Source organism: Mytilus californianus, unplaced genomic scaffold (assembly GCF_021869535.1).
Source record: "Mytilus californianus isolate M0D057914Y unplaced genomic scaffold, xbMytCali1.0.p SCAF_5, whole genome shotgun sequence".
NCBI classification, from domain to species: domain Eukaryota; kingdom Metazoa; phylum Mollusca; class Bivalvia; order Mytilida; family Mytilidae; genus Mytilus; species Mytilus californianus.
Genome location: NW_026262701.1, coordinates 93,322,298 through 93,345,224, shown reverse-complemented (window position 1 = coordinate 93,345,224; position 22,927 = coordinate 93,322,298).

Sequence of the window (22,927 nt, the reverse complement as noted above, 5' to 3'; positions counted from 1 at the left end):
ATTGATGTAAAGTTATGATAAACACCTACAATGAAATGCTTTAAACTGCATTTTTTCATGTCTGTTAGATACTTAATCATGTATAAATGCAAAATTCTGAAAATCGAAGCCAAATAATGGCTCTATCATGACATATAAGCGAGAAATTGGGTTGTCGTTGGTTCATGTCGGTCGTAAATTGTTTTCTTATAAAAGAGAGGCGAAAGATACCAAAGGGACATTCAAACTTATAAGTCGAAAATAAATTGACAACGCCATGGCTAAAAAAGAAAAAGACAAACAGACAAACAATAGTACACAAAACACAACATAGAAAACCAAAGACTGAGCAACACGAACCCCCACCAAAAACTGGGGGTGATCTCAGGTGCTCCGGAAGGGTAAGCAGATCCTGCTCCACATGTGGCACCCGTCGTGTTGCTCATGCTAGTACAAACCCGGTAATAAGTCTAATTCAGTAGGTCACATTCGGGAAAAGGGAACGGTATTGTAGTTACACATTAGGAACATATCCGCTATCATCTGTGAAACGGATATTCCATAATGGTCAACCAACTCGTGATGGCGTCCGTAAAATTAACGAAGGGATGATTTCAACTTCACCATTTGGAACTCTTGGTTTAATAGCTTCCTTGTGAGCAGCAACCCTCTATCAAGAAAATTATAATTCTGTATAGACTGGCTCTCTTTTTATTTAGTATTGTTTTACAATGTATAAATATCGATTGTACTTGTTGAGAGATGAGACTTTAATAAAACATTGAATTGAATTGAATTGCCAAACATTCATACAAATCTTCATATTTTTGATCATACAATTAAGCCTATTTTACTATGTGGTTCCGAAATTTAGGGTACATGTTATTTTATAAATCACAAAATATTAATTCGTATGTCAGCAAAAGTATAGTATTAAAACTTCCTTGTGAAAAATAAAAAAAAGTGTATACTGGGAGTTCATATAGTAAATCCACAAATTTAGCAGTTTTTACGGGGAACTTGTCCGTACGTATTCCACTACATACTGATATTATTTTCTCTGTAGAATCAAAGACATCATTTGTAGATTAATAGAAGTTACGTCCCTTTATGGAAGGTGTCTTGACAATTCTACTCCGTCAAAAATGAGGAAAAAGGATAATTTAATATACAATTTTCTTTGTTTACTGACTAAATAGTAATCACATAACATAACCAAAATCTATTCACAAATTATATAAGTTTCGATAAATGTAACGTACAAAGGGTATAAAAGTTGACCTTTGAACTCTATTAATATTCATGAACACTGTAAATAAAGAGGCATCCAACGGGAGAACAAAATGTCTTTTGCCGAAACAACAAAAATCCTTGCTGAAAGCCGTAAGGTCATAGAGGATGGCCAAGAAAATAATACGGCAGCTCTCTTGACATTAATCTTAAGTGTAGTAACATCTGTTGAAAAAAGTATAAAAAAGATTGAATCTGGTATGGAACATTGGAAAGTATAGAGAAAATAAAAACAACTGTCACACTGCTATCTGCTGTACACTTACGAAAAATTTGAAAGACTTAGAGGAAAAAGTAATACTCTGGAAACTAGCGTACAAGCTATGAGTGATATGTATGATCAATGTAAAACTGAATATAAAATTTCGTCTGACCAAATAAGCGCTCTTAACAAAAAAAAAGTTGACGATCTTGAGAAAAAGTTGGAGCAAAGCCAAAAAAATATCTGTCAGTTGTCTACAAAACAGGTACATGACGATGAAATAAATGAACTTAAAGACAAAATATTAGACCTTCAGTGTCGTAGTATGAAGAATAACCTAATTTTCATAGGCCTGTGTCATACAAAATTTGAAAATGGTGAAAACAAACTCAGAGGATTCATACGTCAAGAATTAGAAATCGATCATTTCATTGAGTTTGGAAACGTTAATCGCTTTGGTAAGCCTGGTCTTAATGGTGCTCGCCCGATCGTCGCTCGATTTATTTATTACAGCGACCTTCAATTTGTTCCTTTCGAGCTGAAAGGTGCCCCATTTAGCATAAGTTAACATGCAGTTCCCAGTAGAAATTGTTAAGCGAAGAAAAAAACTATTCTCGATAATGAAAGAAGACAAACAACAACAGAGGGTTGTAGTTCTAGTCCGGGATCGCTTGTATATTGACGGACAACAACACCTTCAACAGGAAGATGACGACTGTGACAGACATATGGAAAGTGACAGTGCTGTAAATGAAGCCCCTCCATCACCATTGAGGTCACCGCCGAACAATAGAATAACACCAGAAGAGGCGTCGACAAAATGGGCCGCACATACAGAACGTGTGTTTGTGAGCGCTCAACCTTCCCCTAACCTTGGACAGTGGTGTAACAGCACAACATAAGAACGACTATAATCAAAGTACTGAAGTACTGATCATCGGATGACCGCAAGTTCTGGTGGATAGTCACAGGCACTTGTCTCAGAAAAAAATAAAATATCTCTTATACCTGAAAGTTTATAGGTTAAGGTACATAGATTTATTATTATTTTCTGAGATAAGTTCCTATGTGGATGATGAATAAATGACAGAGAATTCAACCTCACCGTAATAATTATTATATTGTAGTGATATAATCATGGGACAATCATTTGTTATCAGTATAATCTGGTTTGTTGTTATATATTATATTAATATTTGTACAACAGTTATATATATAGCAGATCATCTTAATAAATCTACCGGCAAATTTTCATCCATTTATACCATCATTCTATTCTACTATTCTAATTATAGTGCAGTGCAAGTGCATGGTGGACACTCTTCTGTAATAATTCGTTTTTCTAATAGGTTTGATTTGAGTAGGCATTCGTATTTCTCCCGCTATATAATGAAACTGTATTGATGAAATTAATATATAACAAGCGATAAGAGATATTCATCCGCACACACAATTTTTCGGTACGTGTGCATAGATATTAATGATTTTTTTACTCATATATATATATATTTCTCACCGTGACAAAATATTTTCATATTATTTATTTATGTTCTTAAAAAATATTTTCATGAGTATTCATTGAAGAAATGAATTAATAACAAGCGATAAGTTATTTTGCACTCGATAATATCCGCGTATTTTATACGAAATACTTTCGGTTATCAGTCGAAAACGCAAGTCACGTGGGTAGAAATGTCTGCGGCAACATAAAACCGGAATGCCCTCAGGGTCATCCGCTGTAAAAAATCAGTTGAAAAAGGCTTAACTCATCAGAAAAACATCAAACAAAAAAACAGACAGGACGTGGCAGGGTATATATCTATCCCTCATCCCTAACAACAAAAAAGACACTAAGTACAGATCTGAGAGTACTCGCAGTTACTGACAGCTAGTCCAAAGCCAATAACAATTGACTAATTAAAAAAATCATGTATCTAGAACTAAAATATCAATCAGTACACATCCAACATCCAATGGATTTAGTGTAAAGACGGTCATTAACAGTCAGAGAAAAACATGACCTTGTGCTATGCCAAAATATAGGTATCGACAGATTGTAGGACCGTGAAAGAACGTACATATGTGTAATATTTAGTATGGTTTTGATTTACTGATAACAAAACCAATATTTATACCAATAAAAACAATATTCAAAGATTTAATTACAGTGTTGAGTAGGTAACCTTTTATAAAAAGTGTAATGCTTATATATTGGCGAGTTTTTGGAAGTGTCTATGGGCCACTCGATATCCTCGGAATCACGATTCTCGGTACGTCTCGAAAATTTTCCATCATTTATATAGGTAGTTATTTTTGTCTTTGATACGGTCCCTCTATGGATAGGCTACAACGTGACATTGTATATTTCAACAATCCGACAAACGGTTCATTTGTAGATTTGAAAGTAAAACAATAAAGACTAGGTTGCATTCTAAAAATCATTTATATGTTAGAACCTATTTGCCTTTTGACAAAACATATGTTTTTAATAATGTGAATGTTTATTAGATATCAAGTATAGTGATAACGCAATTATATAACTCATGCTTTGAGACGGTCTCTCTATGTGTTGTGTGTGTTGTATTTAATAAACCTGGAAATAGTTTATTGATATACAATGACCCAGAATAAACTGATTATTTCTGAACGTTTATCATTTGATATTTAGTATTTCAATCATAGCATGAGAAAATGTCGGAAAGAATGAAGAAAATTAAGAAAACGATATTTCTGTTAAAAATATGTATCTAAGGTCGGAAACACAGTGGTCGGAAAGCAGAAAGATAATCAAACAAAAGGATTTTTCTGTAAAAATATATCTAATTTCATTAATACATGTAGATACTACCAGACTAAGAGAATATTCATTGTTAAGGTAAAACTGAGACTAAATTTATCCTTAATAATTATAGAATATAATTAAAATTGTAATGTATACGTGCATTATGTCTCACAGGTTTGATCAGTCATTACATTTATGAAAATTATATGTAACGTATGAGCACCAATGAGCAGGGATGCGTACCCAAAGTTAGCTAAATATCTAAATATTAAACGGTCGTGAATGAAAAAATACTTGCGTGGTTTCAATTCACAAGGATTTTAAATCCTTCCATCTCACAAAAAACGTAATTAATATTTTACAATAATCATAACAAAATTTAATTACTATCATAATATTAATTTTTTTTTTTTTATTTTATTTTTTATTTTATTAGTTCAACCTTATAGCATCTAAATATTTGTACTATGGTACGGTTTTGAAAATTGTATTCATTGTGTTGGTCAGCTATCCTACACATTTTGATTCATTCACATTATACATCACCCTGTTCACACGCACACTATCGGTTTGCGTTCACAAAAATTCCGGATAAATTGCCATTGAATCCGGAGTCAAAACACTTGAGGTAGGTAGTTTGACATCCGAATTCAACTATTAGATTAATATATGTGATGAAGCAAATGCGTATTCTTATCCAGAGTATCAGTGCGTATGCTTTCTATTTACTATTTCTTGCGCAAAAATACTACGTTCATGCATAAATATTAATTTCACTCGCGAATGCGAATTTTCGCTTTTCTTATCTAAATTCAGGACACGGCAATAAGAGCTTGTCATGTGACTTTCAAGCACGGTCATCATCGCTTACGGTATTCTGACCTCTAAATGTTTCTCTTTTGTTTTCTTTTTTTTTTGAGTCACTGTCCTTTTATAAACTTTGACATTTTCGAAATGCCAAGGATTTTCTACCCAAGAAATAGATTACTTAACTTCGTACTTTATTTGACCTTTTTAACTATTTTTATTCGAGCGTCACTGATGATTCTTTGTAGACTTAACTCGCGTCTGGCGTACAACATGTTAATCCTGGTATTTTTTTTTATATCTACATGTCTTTTTATATAAATTGGTTCTTTTGAGAGTATGTTCAGGTATTCATAAAACTTCTGAAAATAAGATATTCTTCAAAACCAAGTTTCCCTGTAAAATATTTGGATTGATTTAAGTAAAATCAGGAAATCCTTAAAATTTGAGATGTTTTATGAGGCCAAAATAAGTCCCTATATGTGAGGTCCAAATGAAGCTGGTGTGTTACTCTCAAGAAAAATATACGAAACCTTCTTATAAGTTGCATGCCACAGGGTTTCACTTCACATGGAAAATAGACTTTAAATTTATCTGTACAATATCTACCATGAGTACAGACAACTTCAATAACGAGTTGAGAATATGAAGGCATCCATGAAGGAAACAAAATATAAAGATGTGATAGATAAAATAAATGCATCCAGATTATAAAGCAAACTGAGTGCTTAAAATTATATTGCGATTGGTTTGTGCAATTTGCATTATACATCCGGTTTGTAGAAACTGGGATTTGCAATAGGATTATAAAAAAAATGATGTACAATCCCAAGTAATAAACTAAATAGTCGAGCTTTAAAATGTATATTCAAATAGTAGCTGTATATACACTTTTCTATTCACACCTATCCAACATTGCTTTCAACTGACTTGTGCAAGAATGTACACACTATTACATATTTTAAATAAAGGTAGTTTAACTTCATCATTATCCTTCTGTTCACAGTCAATTATTTCAATTAAAAAGCAAACAAAAATTCAGCAACAATCTATTGGTGACCAGTCAGAGGTCTTGGGTTCACGTGTTGCTTTTCTTTTTTTAAAGAAAGCAACTTGTTTAAAGGATTGATAAGTTTACCCGGATCGTACCCGGAGTTACAACCAAACTTGCAAACCAAATCTTTGTATCTATGGATGAATTTAGTAAAGGTTTTAAGTAATTTGTGGTAACGAAATCCCTGACTAAATAATTTACTAGTAATACATAGATTACGCTCATTGAAATCCAAAACGTCACTACAGACACGAGCATAGTGAACGAGTTGGGATACATAAACACCGTAAGACGGTGCCAAAGGAATATCACGGTCCCAAAAAGGAAAATTAACAATAGGGAAAGGAAAATCATCACTTTTGGTCGTAAATTTTTGGGTAGAGTTTCTGGTGTAATATTGAAATATCTAAATCTAGGAAAGGACAGTTATTGCTGTTAATATTTGATTTATTCAAAGTTAGTTCCTTTGGGTAAATTTCAGCAGTATATTTAGAGAATTCTTGATTATTTAACGAAAAATATCATCAAGGTAACGGTAAGTGTTGTTGAATTTATCAATTAAATGGAATTAAGACGGTTCTTTACTGAGAAAACTGTATTGTATGCCCTTAACTGTCTTCGTTTCGCTGGGCTTTTTTTTTGTTTGTATAAAAATAAGAAGATGAGGTATAATTACTGCCCATGAGACAACTCTCAACCAGAGACCAAATGACGTAGAAGTCATCAACTATAGCCCATTGTACGACCTTCAACAATGAGCAAATACCAAATGACAAATATAAAACAATTCAAACGAGAAACCTAACGGCCTGATTTATGTACAAAACAATCAACGAAAAACAAATATGATATACAGCAACAAACAACAACCACGTACCGAATTACTGGCTCCTGACTTTGAACAGGCACATAAAGAATGTGACGGAGTTAAGCATGTTTGCGGTCGCACAACCTTCCTCTAACCTTGGACAGTGGTGTCACAGCACAACATAAGAACAAACTATTACCAGAGGCTCTAAAAATCATGTGTCGCTCAGCTAGGTCTATGCCAGGATAAGAATGAGTAATAGCACGCTAGCAATCTAATTAAAATATATATGTATAAAGAAATCCGAGTTCTATATTTTAATATCTAATTATTATTGAATGTGGAACGTATAATAAAGCATCTTTAGAAAAAGATTGTGTTCCCTTAAATTTGTAATATAGAGGTGGAAGATGAATTCCATTTTGCAATAATGTGTGCCGTGACAACTCAATAACTCTAGAATGAAAATGTTTAATGAAATTTCTGATATTGTTCCTAGTTTTATTTCAATGAGAACAGGGGAAAATGATTTTATTTTCTCTTGTGAAGAATATGACATTTTGATAATTATTGTAAATGGCATAAGTGAGATTTTATAATTACAGAAACAATAATTGCAATTGTGTATGAACTGTTTATTCTACATGTATACCTTTTTTCTTTAATATAACCTAATATATGAATGAATACGATAGAGTAAAGCAGCATTTCTTCTAAATATTAATAATTTTCATGATAATTTAAAAGGGGTGGGGGGCATTTTGTCTAACGTTTTAATATTTTTTGTAAATGTTACATATTTGTATTGTTTATTGTTTATTTGTGTTTGTATTTAGTAGCAATCTGATTGTTTTGATTTGAAACTAATACAATATCTTATCTTATCGTAGGTCTTTGTACATCTTCAACACTGGACACTCTCCAACATTGTATACTAGAATAGAATTCATGACAAAAATCTCTTTTTTGTTGAACTTGTATTGCTGGTCAGTTTTTCTGTTTACAGTTTCTCTCTATCTTCTTTAGGTTTTGCCAAAAACACAAAAGAGGGTAAAAAAATCTTCATTTAAGGGCAATCACTCCTATAAAGAGTTTACTAACTATTTCGGCAAAATTTGACTTGATTGTAAATCTTGACTTGCTGATAATTTTTTGCTTCATGTATAAAAGGTTTATCTGTCTATCATAGTTTTCAAGATGATAAGAAAACAAACCACTCAAAATTGGTAAATATCGTCATTAAAGACAAAAACTCCAATAACGAGTCGACTGAACAATTCGGCCATAAAAACTTATTTGTAGATCTGTCTTACTGATCAGTTTTGCTTTTTTAAGTTTCTGTATATATGTATATATAGTATTTTTTAAGATAAAAGGCAAAAACGCAATAAAAGGTAAAAATCGTCATGAAAGGGTAATAACTCTCATAAGAAGTCGTCTTACGATTTCGGCCATTTGATTTATTTGTAGATCTTGTCTTGCTGATCATTTTTGCTCATTAAAGTTTCTCTTTATTTATTATTTTTTCAAGATAATAGGCAAAAGTGAAGAAAAAAATGGTAAAATTTGTCTTTCAAGGGCAGTAACTCCTTTCAGATGTCGTCTGACAGATTTGTAGTAAAAGGACAGTAAGTAAAGCTCAACATTCTAAACATTTCTAACTCTGTCAGATTTTCTACATTTATAGCGGGTTTCAAAATAATTGTCAAAACTTTTATATTACCCCTGTGTTCTTTATTTAGTCGTGTTTGCAATTTTGTTTGACAGGTATGGTCATCGGACTTATTTTAAAACTAGACACCGTAATGATGATTTTAGTCTCGTTTGGTTAATTTTGGCCCAATAGTTTCAGAGGAGAGGATATTTGTAAAAGTTAACGGACGACGACGATGACAGAAGACGGACGCCAAGTGATGGGAAAAGCTCACACTAGCCCTATGGTCCAGGTGAGCTAAAACAGTTGAAAAGTGCTTAACTCTTCAGGTCGATAAAATCAAGAACAAATAACAAAAAACACAAAAGACACAAATTATACAAATCTGAGAGTACTCGCAGTTACTGAAAGCTGGTTCAAAGCCAATAACAACTAATAAAGAAAGTCATGTATCTATGACTAAAATATCAATCAATTCACATCCAATGGATTAAGTGTAAGGACGTCAATAAGTCATAGAAAAATATGACCTTAAGCTATGCTAAAATATAGGTATCGACAGAATGTAGGACCGTAAATGTACATGTGTGCATAGCAATATTATTTAGATCGGCTTTAATTCGTTGATAACAAAATCAATATTTATACCGATAAAACAATATCCAAAGATCTAATTACAGTGTTAAATTGGTAACTTTTTAGTAAAAAGTATATTTAAATGATCGATAAGTTTACCCGAATCATAGCTAATTGTAAGGGCTCGGTAAACAACATCACATTAAAAATTAGGATTTGCTATCCCGTTTGTCATACCGGTACGTTTTCTACAGGTACAGCCAAACTTCCAGACCTGAACCCATCACAAAGTCCTCTCTGTGTATTCAGTCTATTGCCTTGCGTCTTATATGAGTGTTCTGACAGGCAAAAACTTTTATATACATCACACACCTGATTACATGGGCATTTTTTAAAGAGTCGGAATGCGAATATATATGTTCAAACTCTTTTAGGTAATTTTTAGTAACAACAAACAAAAGAACTATGTCAATTGGACCTGCTTTGATACTATAACTGCCCTTGAATTTTTACTAGATAACATTTTTGTTCGCTATGGAGATTCCGTATATCGTCAGGTTATCGGAATTCCCATGGGGACTAACTGTGCACCACTTAATGCGGACCTGTTTCTGTATTGTTATGAGTTACAATTTATGACTAAAATCAGCAAAGACCCATCGAAACAACATCTGATTCAAAAATTTAATAACACTTTTAGATATTTAGATGATATATTGGCTCTCAATAATGACGATTTCAGTATGTGCACTAAAGAGATTCATCCTGCCGAACTGACTTTAAATAAAGCTAATACTAACAATGAACACTGCACTTTCCTGGATCTTGATATCTTTATCTTTAACGGGAAGCTTAATACCAAAATTTATGATAAAAGAGATGATTTTTCATTTCCTATTGTTAATTATCCATTTTAAGATGGTGACGTTCCCCTGTCGCCTTCTTATATCTTATGGTGTTTATATATCTCAACTTGTTCGATTCGTTCGTGTATGTATTTGATTTCAACGAAAGAAATCTCTGTATTACTGAAAAATTATTACACCAGGGTTTTCGATATCACAAACAAGTCAAAACATTTACTAAATTTTATCATCGGTACAAGGACATTATTCGGAAAGGATATAGTTACGATACTGTTGTCAAGTCATTAAGGATTGCATATTTTGGTATTAATATTGATTCATTCATAGGGTCTTTGCATCGGAAATAAACACATTTATTCTAAAACCAGTTGTTGGCATGATACGGGTTATATTCTTCTCATATATTTTATGATGGTATGATACTAAACCCCTAACGGGAGGGATTGTACTTGATTTTCATATGATGAAGACATAATCTTTCTATCAGTTTAATTGAGGTCTGGAGCTGGCATGTCAGTAACTGCTAGTAGTCCTTTGTTCATTTATGTATCATTGTCATTTTGCTTAGTTTCTTTTGTTACCTATTCTGACATCGGACTCGGACTTCTTTTAAACTGAGTTTTACTGTGCGTATTGCTATGTGTTTGTTTATTCTACATTGGCTAGAGGTATAGGGGGAGGGTTGAGATCTTGTATGTTTTTATAATTTTAGTTCATTTATATGTTTTGGAGTTTAGTTTGACGTCCATTTTCACTGAACTAGTACACAATTTTATTTAAAGGCCAGCTGAGGACCACCTCCGGGTGCGGGATTTTCTCGCTGCGTTGAAGATCCATTGGTAGCCTTCGGCTGTTGTCTGCTCTTTGGTCGGGTTGTTGTCTCTTTGACATATTCCCCATTTCTATTCTCAATTTTATTATCAGAAATTTGGGGGTACACATCCTCCAAAAAATATTAAACTGACACTGCCAGTAGAGGTGAACTATCATTATGTATGTTTTTCTTAACATGGTTAAATATTGGTGTTATCTAAAAAATATTTCAGATAAAAGTAGTATCATTATATTAAGCTTTTCGAGAGTCTATTATGATGGATTCAGAAAATAAAGAATCATGGATTAGTAATAAAAGAAAACTGTTGTCTTATCTGAAACTTGATTATTTATTCCATATGCCTAGTTCATCTAATTATATTATAACAAACGTAAAAAGTTCTCTAAAAACTATATTTAACTAAAAACATTTTCAGATTAGAAAAACATTTAAGTTGTGATAATGAAAATGAAAGACGGTTGTTAATTAAATGTAGAGTAAGTTAACATAACCTCAACATTGAGAAGGGAAGATATTGTAACTTAGATACTAGTGAAAGAAAATGTAATTTATGTAAAAATTCAGTTGAAGATGAAATCCATGTTTTAATTCAATGTCCATGCTTAACAACAGTACGCAAACCATATTTTGGTCAATTAAATAATAATAAGAAGAAGAATTTTATTAAACTTTCTGATGAAAACAAATTAATTTGGCTTTTAAGGACTGAAGACACAGACATCATTTATATAATTCATAAACTTTTAAAACAACTGTCCAAAGAAAGAGATGCACTAATGAATAATTGACTTAAGAGCCGTCCCACCTTCGCTATTATTTTTATTATTGTATGAATGTTTTGTGTTCCAAGTGGAATCCATATTGCTAGTTTTTATTCACCAATTTATATATTTTATGCAGTTCTTTTCTTTAATAAATATATATATATGTTCAATAGAGTATGATCAATGTTTTAATCAACTCATTCATCAATCTAATTAAAATATAGATCTCGGATTTCAACTTATCTAGCTGCAGTTTTCCTGCTGTAACGTTTTTATTTTTGTGGAATATATGCACACATTCTTTTATTTGCATATTGTCCGGAAATCGATTTTTAAATCGTTTTTAACAGAATGATAAGATATTGACATTTGGTTAATATTTGCTAAGTTGTAAATCTATCTTGGCTTTTATTTTGATTCATGGTGCATGATTTACCCGCTCAACGATAATATATTGATACCTACGGAATGTTTGCATATTTTGATATCATATGTGTAAATATTGTCGGTGTGAATTCACTAATTGTGCAGTTATTGAAGCAAATCTGAACTTATAAAAAAGGAGATATGATTGCCAATGAGAAAACTATCCACCAGAGTTCAAATAAGTGGATATAATCAATTATAGGTCATCGCGTAAGGCATTAAAAAATAAGAAAAGCTCGTCCATTAGTCCAGTATTTGATTAACTGTACTATTTATTGTCTTTGTGTATCCCGAGACATGAAGAGCATCATGTCTTTATGTAACACAACAAGATAGTTAGTTAACAGTTTATTTATTTACGCCAAATGAGCCGATCTGTCCCATACAGTAAATACATAGGTATATATACAGAATATAACAGTTTGTCAAAGTTTCTATTAATTTGACAATAATAGTTTTAATTCTAAAGGTACATGGATGAATATCTATTAAGTTGACTCTAATTGACATGTTTTGACCAAGCTGGAAATTGATAGTTGTAGAATACACGTATGTCCAGTCTTTTAACTAATTGTTATTACAACATGTCACCATCTGGTTTGCATGTAAACATGTTTTTAAAGTTATATGCAACTTAGTGGTCAATTAAAACAACCTTTCCCAAGGTCATGATTTTCTTAATAGATATTCCCCTGTATTTATTTTATTCAATACAATAAACATTTTGAGAATATATAATCATAAATATAAATATAAATATATATATATATATAAATATATATATATATTTTAAGCCCATCATATTGTCACATTCCTCCCTTTCTTAAGAAATATAATTTTATATTTTAGTTTAAATCGGTGACAATATGAATGCTTACAAATTCCACAAAAAAAAACCAATATTCATAAACAAAATCATTTCAAAAGTTCAACAACATCTAAATGTCCAGCAATGTATAGTTCATACAATTCTTGTGTGAATAACTAAGTTGTTATAGTTCTATCATAACACTCCTCGTAACATCAAATATCGGAACTTCTTAATTCTAGAAAAAGGCGCAACCATCAACTGCGGACTGTCTTCATAACCCCGACTCCGGTGAACTTCTCCTCCGATCGTCGTTGTCAACTCCAACAATCCGTTTGTTTATCTGCAACGCCAATTCCCGTCATTCAGAAGTACTGCAACTACTCCGACTATCGTTGATAACTCCGACCTCCATGTGATCCACCATCAGTCGTTGATAACTCCGACTTCCATATGATCCACTATTAGTCGTTGATATACTCCGACCTCCATGTGATCCACCATCAGTCGTTGATATACTCCGACCTCCATGTGATCCACCATCAGTCGTTGATATACTCCGACCTCCATGTGATCCACCATCAGTCGTTGATATACTCCGACCTCCATATGATCCACCATCAGTCGTTGATATACTCCGACCTCCATGTGATCCACCATCAGTCGTTGATATACTCCGACCTCCACGTGATCCACCATTATTCGTTGATATTACTCCTAACTGACCTAGCTTACCTACCCTGTTGATTCAGAGTCCCTGACTAGGTTGCTCAGTTATCACCGGCTGAAACAATTCAGGCAAATCTACCTGTGATGTTGTAGAACGATTCCCTCTACCAATATAAAGTTATGTGATCGTATAGTTTTATTTACATCTAAACGTCTGCGTTGTGTCCAAAAATCAAAGCCAATATCCAGTGTTCTTTTCCAATCATCATTCTTGTGGTCAGTTAACTTGATTGCTACTACTCATTGTTTGACAAGTTGAGTACTGGATAATGGTTCTTAGTGGATGGTTCCAATAGTGGTGCAGAAGCTATTTTAACATCTCTGGAGGCAGTACCATCGCCCTCAACATTAGTTGACACCACTTGATCGCCACCAAGGTATCTTGTGACTATTTGAACCTCTTTATTATTATTCATTCTCTTGGCTAAACACCTATTCTTAATATTTTGACGATATTTACAAAATAAATATAACATAATCCCTATAGTTTTTAAAAGCAACAAAAAATAAATTAATGCATTTAATAAATTTGATAGTTCAAAGTCATCCTCAATAAGTTCTTACTGCTTTAATTTGGCAAATGAAATTATCAATGTGTTATCTATTTTAAATAAGAACAAAAAAAAAAACCTCTAAAGTTTTATGGAAAAAAAATAAAAAAATTTTTTTTTTTCTCGGAAGGACTGAAAATGGTTTGAATAAGGTTTGACATTCAACCAACACTTTCCTTCCTTTTTCATAAACAAAGCTGTGATTCAGAGATTACTGATATTAATAGGATTTCTAAACAATCAACATTTTTTCAGCGATCCATCTGAAGCGAGAATTAGAATGATTAATCAAAACAAAATTATTTTATATACACATATATTTATTTAAAAACAATCATCACGAAGCCTACGTCTACGTCGTGTTAGTCGTGCATTTTATTAAGATAACAAGAAATGTTTGAGAGAAATTTTAACATTAATTCGTCTTTCTTTTCAGACTTTTTAACAATTCGCTTAGTTTTCTTTGGTATTCTAATTTCATCAACAGACATTTTTTGACTGCTTTCTGAATTATACCCATCGGAATTATTATTATCTGACATTCTATAACCGGAACCGGAAGTAACGGAAGAATTTTCATCCTCCTTTTCGCGTCGGTTTCTGTTTGCTATTTTCTGTTTTAATTCAGCGAGCGGAATATTGTCCTCGTCGGACGATGTTTCTCGTTCTTGTCGGTAACGATTTATGAGTCTTTCTCGAGGATTAGCGTCCGGAAGTTCACTTTCACTACCGTCACTGTCCTCGGGAGGTACAACATAATTTGTTTTCCTTAATTGCCTACCTTCTATATTTGTTGGAATAACCCATTCATCAATCTTAGCTTTTTTAAGGTGTTCTAAATGGACTTTTCTAGCGACAGACCCATCTAATTGGTTTTTAAGGACAAAAGTTACCGGAGAAGTTTTCTCAATTATTCTGTAATAAGGTTTCCACTTAGTGTCTAATTTACTTTTTCTTAAATGATTTTTGTAATATACTGGATCACCAATTTCTAAATTTATTTCTTGTCTATTTTTATCTGCGTTTTGTTTTTGTTTTTCTTTAGATTTCTTCAAATTTCTATGAACTAAAACGAAAGATTTATGTTGTTGTTCTAACAAAATCTTGTGCGGATCTTCACCTACATATTTCCTTCTAGGTTTTAACAGATTATCAATTGGAAGAACAGGATCTCTATTGTATAAAAGAAAAAATGGAGAAAATTTTGTTGATTCATTTTTTTGAAACCTAATAGCTGCTATTGTTTGATTTAAGCATACGTCCCAAGTAGACGCGTCACTTTGCAATTTCTTTGCCATGACGTCATGAAGCGTCCTGTGAAATCTTTCTACTTTCGCGTTTCCCTGTGGATGATAAAAAGAAGTTGTTATGTGACTTATATTCAATTCTTTTAAAGTTTCTTCAAATATTTTGGAGGTGAATTCACCGCCATTGTCTGACACTATAACCAAAGGCACGGAAAAGTTTGGAATTATTTCTTCAATTAATAAATGAACAACATTTTCCGAAGTTTTATTTGGAACAGGAAAAGCCAAAGGCCACCCACTGTAATGACAAACAAAGCTAACAATATACTTATTTCCTGACAATGATGTAGGATAAGGTCCAGATAGATCTACCCCTATCTTAGCAAATGGAAATGGTGGTATATCAGATATTTGTAATAAAGGTTTTGTTTTACCTGCACTTTGAGATTGACAGATAACACAGGAATTAATATATGAATTTAGTTCTTTATATAACTTTGGCCAAAAATATTTTTGCCTAATTGAATCGTGACATTTGTCGATGCCCAAATGACTTAGGTTGTCATGATAACTTTTAATGACCTCATTTCTTAATTGTAATGGAATGTAAAGCCTTAATTTTAAATCATCATCGGGGTGAGAAATGTAATAAAGTATATCGTTGATAATAATATGTTTATTATCAACACTCCTTGAAGCTTTACCTGTGTTAATTTGATTAATAATTTCCGAAAGTTCTATGTCTAAAGATTGTTCAATTTTCATGTCATAACCAGGAATCGTGCATTCCTTAACGCTTAATTGGTCATCTTCCTTATAGTCACAACTTGCAAAATCTTTTGGATTGAACTGATTTGAGTTCAAAGTATTGATCTGAAAAGCCTTGTCACTTATATCTACTTCAATTGTTTCATTTTGGTTTTGATTGTTTTCTTGACCCGGAGGTCTTCTTGAAAGATAGTCAGCAATAGTGTTATCAGTTCCCGCAAGCCATTCAATCTTGCAATTATAACTTGCAATACCTAAAGCCCAAAGCTGTAATTTCTTGTTACATTGTGGCGAGAGCAAAAGGTACTTTAAAGGTTTGTGGTCAGTTCTGATAATAAATTCAGCCCCATGAAGATAATGATCTAATTTCTGTAATGCATAATGAATGCTAAATGCTTCTTTTTCGATAGTAGACCATCTAGACTGTGTATCAGACAATTTATGAGATAAAAAATAAATAGGTTTTTCTTTTCTTAAACATGGTAAATGAGTTTCTTCCTCCTCGCAAGGTTGCGTAAGACATGCACCTATGGTATCATTAGATGCATCAGTATATAAAACATAAGGTTTCTTCAAGTCTGGGTATGCTAATAAAGGAGTCACAGTTAAACTATATTTTAAAAAATCAAAAGCTTTTTGACATTCCTCATCCCATTGAAACTTAGCATACTTTTTTGTTAGAGCAACTAAAGGTATAGAGATTTTTGAAAAATTTGGAATAAATCGTCTATAGTATGAACACGCCCCTATAAAACTTCTTACTTCCTTAACAGTAACAGGGTTTGGTAAAGTTTTTATTGCTTCAACTTTGCCATCGTCCGGTTTTACACCGTCGATATTGATTTTAAATCCTAAATAATTGGTTTCTTTCTGTAAAAATTGACATTTCTTTAATTTCAACTTCAAATTATGTTGCCTTAATCTGTCAAATACTTGCTGAATATGATCAAAATGTTCTTCTAGAGTTTCAGAAAATATCAAAATATCATCTATATACGAGATAGCAAATTTTAGGTCTTGTAAGACTATCTCCATCAATTGACTAAATACAGCAGGACTATTTTGTAACCCAAATGGCATAACATTAAATTCAAACAATCCTCGATGACAAACAAATGCTGTTTTTGATTTATCTTCGTCTGCCATCTGGACTTGCCAAAATCCACTGCGAAGATCAATTAGACTGTAGAACTTTGCAGCCCCTAAAAGGGTCAATATATCGTCGATAACCGGTAACGGATATCGGATCGCTAATGTATTAGAGTTTAAATTTCTGAAATCAATGCAGAAACGTGTGGTTTTATCCTTTTTATCCACTAATACTACTGGTGACGAATAATTACTGTTAGACCTTCGAATAATGTTTGCTTCTAACATGTCAGTTATTGCCTTATTGACTATTTCCCTTTTATGTAATGGAGTTCTATATGGTTTCAATTTAACCGGGGGATTATTACCCGTGTCAATCCTCATTTTTACAGTGTCAGTTTGACCTAATTCAGTATCCTTAAAAGCAAAAACATCTCTATTATTGTTCAATATTTGTAACACCCTACCCCTATAAGCATCAGGAACATTAAGATCAGTTTCAAAAACATTCTCAATTTCAGAGTGTTCTTGAGTAGATTGAAGTGAGACAACATTTTCTTCTAAAACCGGTGAAGCCCTGCCTATTGCTATGCCCCTTCTAAATTTATAAGTTCTGTTCGTAGTATTAACTATAAGAACTGGCATTTGACGTTTTTCATTAATTTTTGCAACTGAATTAGCAACCATTAAACCTGGTTGAGAACTCAAATGCCCCTTAGTAATTGGTGAAATTTCAAAAGATTTAGAACTTGAAAAGGTATAATTTTTATTACCTTTTACATAACAGATATTGCTAGTCTGAGGTTTAAAGACAGTGGTACGAGCAAGTCTAACAATTGAAGCTATGTGAATATCTTCTACTAATGGTACATAAGTTTTATTTACCCTTAAACACCCCAAATCAAAATAAACTCTAACACCAAATTTAACTAACCAATCACGGCCCAAAATTGCATTTCTGTTCATGTCAGATACCACATAAAAGGTATGATTCATTTTGTTTCCTTTCATGTTAAAGTCTAAATTTATACTTCCCAAAACATTTAAAGAAGCCCCGTTAACTCCTTGTAAATTGACTTTTCTTTTTCCTAATTTTGGTAATCCTTTAATTGAATTGTAAATTTTATTATGCAATAAAGATACTGAAGCTCCACTGTCAATTAAACTTCTAACTTTCATATGTGCTATTTTAATCAAACAAGAATTTGGATTTCCCGCCAAATTAATTTCATAAGTTTCGACTTGATCAGTTTCACTTTGAGTTATGTTTTCGGTTATGTTACCCAAAGGTATTTGTTCATGATAAATTTCAATGTTTCTATTTTGTACGTTTGAATTTCGCGCTCTAACTACTTTATTTCTGTTAAATTTCGAATTTCGCGCCATTTGTACTTCGTTTACTTCCGGTTTTGAATTAAAATTTCGCGCCATTTTTACTATGTTTACTTCCGGTTTTGAATTAAAATTTCGCGCCATTTTTACTTTGTTTACTTCCGGTTTTGAATTAAAATTTCGCGCCATTTTTACTTTGTTTACTTCCGGTTTTGAATTACGATCGTTAGAATGTTTATAATAACTTTGATTCCAGTGATAGGTAAAATTGTTAGAACATGCATTATTAAAGTTTGTTGATTTGTTATTTAATTTTTTTAACCATGATTCATATATATTATATACAGGTTTTGTATTTCCATAATTAATTTTTCTCTCAAACATCTTATTTCCCCTTATTCCCTTAAAAGTCTCCCTATTGGCTTCAGCATAAAGAGACCGTCTTAGTTTAAATTTTCTCTTGGTTTCCCGAATTGTTCATTTGGTCTTGCTCTACAATTTCTTTGATAATGACCTGGTTTACCACAATTCCAACAGAAGAATGTTCCTCTTGATTGTCCTGTTAAGTTAGGATTATTTTGGACAGAATTAAACCTTCTAGGAGGATATGAATTTACATTATTACTTAGCGTGTTGTCATTAAAATTCCTTCGGGGCACATGTAATTCGGCACGCGAACTTACTGTGTTTACATGAAATTTTGCATTATTATCCCTACAATATTTTGCCTTATGGCCAAATCGCTTACAATAGTTACATTTTACACCTATTTCTCGGTAATGTGATACGTCCATTGGTGTAATATTACGCTCATTACCGATACTTTTTTTCAAGTCAAATTTTCGTCTTAATTGCGTTTCAGCCATTGCCGAGTTTACTGCTTGAGCCAAAGTTTGTGGATTTTCACGCATTATTTTCATTCTCAAATAATCTTGATACAACCCGTTTATGAAAAAGTTAACTAATTGAAGTTGAACAATTGGTTGATTGATATCTTGCCCTCTAAAAGCATCTGTTGCTAAAGTTAAAATTCGTTCTCCAAATATGGGAACATTTTCGCCAACTTTCTGATGAACCTTATTCAGAAGTTCAAATGCATATGATGCATCAGGAATATGCCCATAACGAAAATTCAATTGAGCTTTTAGATTATCCCAACTGTTATTTCCGGCATCTGTTTCTCTTAACCACCTAGCAATGAAATCACTTACTGGCCCTACAGAAGTTTGATAACATACCATTTTACAATCGTTCGGATTTAAATTGGTAATCATTGCATATTTTTCTATGGATCGAATCCATTGAGAATATTTTTCTGAATTTGAACCATCAAAGCCTTCAACTATCGAATTGACACCGTTTGCAGTTAATTTTTGAGTAAGACTTTGAACTTGTGTTGCTAAATTTTGAAAAACTAACCCTACATTGAATTCTTGTTCAGCCATTTTTGAGAATATAATAATTAAGATTATCAAATAAAATTTCACTGTACCTTTCTTTAGAATTCGTCCTGGCACGGTACACCACAAAGACTGTGTAACACAACAAGATAGTTAGTTAACAGTTTATTTATTTACGCCAAATGAGCCGATCTGTCCCATACAGTAAATACATAGGTATATATACAGAATATAACAGTTTGTCAAAGTTTCTATTAATTTGACAATAATAGTTTTAATTCTAAAGGTACATGGATGAATATCTATTAAGTTGACTCTAATTGACATGTTTTGACCAAGCTGGAAATTGATAGTTGTAGAATACACGTATGTCCAGTCTTTTAACTAATTGTTATTACAACATGTCACCATCTGGTTTGCATGTAAACATGTTTTTAAAGTTATATGCAACTTAGTGGTCAATTAAAACAACCTTTCCCAAGGTCATGATTTTCTTAATAGATATTCCCCTGTATTTATTTTATTCAATACAATAAACATTTTGAGAATATATAATCATAAATATAAATATAAATATATATATATATATAAATATATATATATATTTTAAGCCCATCATATTGTCACATTTACAGATACGGGATACATGGACACAGCAACATATTGTTCAATCGCTCAAGTGTTTGGTGGTGCATATAGAGGTGAATCCGCCGGCTTGGTATGCGTCTGGTCCGTGTCTGTACTCTGAAACCTGTTGTAATTTGGTGAGTGTGTGTCCGCAGACGTCCAAGTATCCTTTGTCTGATGTGTTGTACAAATGGTTCGGCATAGCTCCAGGGTTCCTGATGTAATCTAGAGCTCACTCATTGTTAAAGTTTGCATCGATAAGGTGAGCAAGCTCCACAGCTGATCGAAAGAGCCCTGAAAATAACCGTTAAAACGATCGAAAACGTAAAGTAAAAAAAAAACGGCGCAAAACCAGCCTAAACGTTCTCGACATAGACATTAGACATTATTTTTATTTTATCAATCATGGGCCCTTGTCAGGCAAGATACATAAACATCTTATACAATAATTATCATAAAACATGCAAGTTTTTAGTAAAAATACAAAGAAATTACAGTATAAAGAGTTTAGTGTAATGAGGTCGATTTTATAAAAAATAAACATAAAATTTATTAACAGGAAAAATAGAACAAGAAATATAGTTTCTCGCTTTGTAGTAGTTCTCCTCATGACCAATGAACAGCAGTGAGGAACTTTACATCACCACAATGTAGAGGTCATCAAGGGGCGGTCATTCAGAACCAGCTACAAATATTACAATGAGAGTATCCCAAATAGTGGTTCTCCTCATGACTGAAGCACAGGACGGTGCTCTAAGTTCAAATGATAAGAAGTGGGAGATTAATTCCACCAAAACTTTTTTCATATTTCTAATGAAAATGTACATGCAATTCTGATAATTTCATCTTTATTATTCATTAACCATATCAGTTTTTTTGGTAGGGTCTAGATTTTGAAAATTCTTGCAGCAATTATTTATCATTGTTATCATATCCTTTCATTGGTCAGATAGACTATCACAGTTAAAAAGAAAACGTGTTTCATCTTCATCCTCATTGCTACAACATATTTGACATACTCTATTGTGTCGAGGAGTATTATCATATATTCTCGCTATAAGTGAATGGTGAGCGATATGCGAAATCTTGTTATATACTCGTATAAACAAAATCATAACAAACGACAAAGTAACGAAACATCCACAAATATAAATATCAAATGCAGTGAAAGCAGCATTATCAAGTAAAGTAATAAACCGTCCGACTTGTTGAACCCCTGCATAAATTGATAATACACATGACTGGTTGTAGGTTCTGCAGATGCAACAGGTGTACAGGCATGAACAATCTGCTGCACACGATATCACAAACAATTGTTTTGAATGGCAATCGGCAGCACAGATCCTATTGTATCCGTTTTTTGATAGCCTGTAATGGGGTGTGATATACGGGCATCTTAAAAGCAGTGCATCTTAAATTAATCGCACTCTTGTCGATTGCTAGGTAAATATTTTTTAAAAAACATTGTTTCTAATCTAATAATCAATGTCTGCTCTGTTAGAATTTATAAAACAGTGTTAATCAACCAAACGTTAATGCAAAACTTACCAGCGAAAGAAATTTTGATAATAAAAACACAAGTGAATGTAGACAGGGTCGATATTAAACATGATACATGTAAATATATTATAGTTATAAAAAATTGTTAGTTTTGCCCGTCATTATTCCATGATGCATAGTCTTGGTACAGAACACCTTTAATGTGTACATTATAAAGAAGTCCTTCGAACACGTATTGCGGTTGGAGTTACCATGAAATATCAAAACGAAAATAACTCTTACAACAAATGCGGTCTTTGAAATGTAAAATATCAACTATCAACACCATGGCAATAATGTATTTACAGAATAGAAACCAGCAAACAACAGTCTTGAACAAAACATCACACAGAAAACTAAGGGTTGATAAATATAGGAACTCGGATTTAAGCCGACCTGGAGGACCTCACATGTCCTTTAAGGGTAAGCAACCCGATGATATGGTCCTAACCTAAAGTTAATCAGATGTGGCTTGATTATGTAAAGAAATTCATGTCATTTATATCTATTACCTAGCAACATTTTGTATTGGTTCGATCAAATACATTTAAAAATAAAATTATACTGAATTATATTATAGTAAGCACTGAGGCTTATTTTATATCAATTATATTATAGTAAGCACTGAGACTTATTTTATATCAATTATATTATAGTAAGCACTGAGGCTTATTTTATATCAATTATATTATAGTAAGCACTGAGGCTCATTTTATATCAATTATATTATAGTAAGCACTGAGACTTATTTTATATCAATTATATTATAGTAAGCACTGAGGCTTATTTTATAT